The sequence below is a fragment of the Penaeus monodon genome, chromosome 19 (genome assembly GCF_015228065.2).
Source record: "Penaeus monodon isolate SGIC_2016 chromosome 19, NSTDA_Pmon_1, whole genome shotgun sequence".
Lineage (NCBI taxonomy): Eukaryota > Metazoa > Arthropoda > Malacostraca > Decapoda > Penaeidae > Penaeus > Penaeus monodon.
Genome location: NC_051404.1, coordinates 6427336 through 6427552, shown reverse-complemented (window position 1 = coordinate 6427552; position 217 = coordinate 6427336).

Below are 217 nucleotides of genomic sequence, written 5' to 3'. Positions count from 1 at the left end.
TTCTCTTCTTTACATCTAAGAATATAATGAGCCCCGCAGACAAAGCTCCCTGTGATGTACTGTGAATGAAGTGTGCTTCGTATTCCGCAAGAAAGTCTTAATCATCCGGTCTACCGACGATAACTTTCAAGAATTGTATGATACTGAAAATTACAATGCGCATAAAATCGACGATTGTTGGCGTGGTATGTTGTTCTGTTAAAAAAAAGAAAAAAAA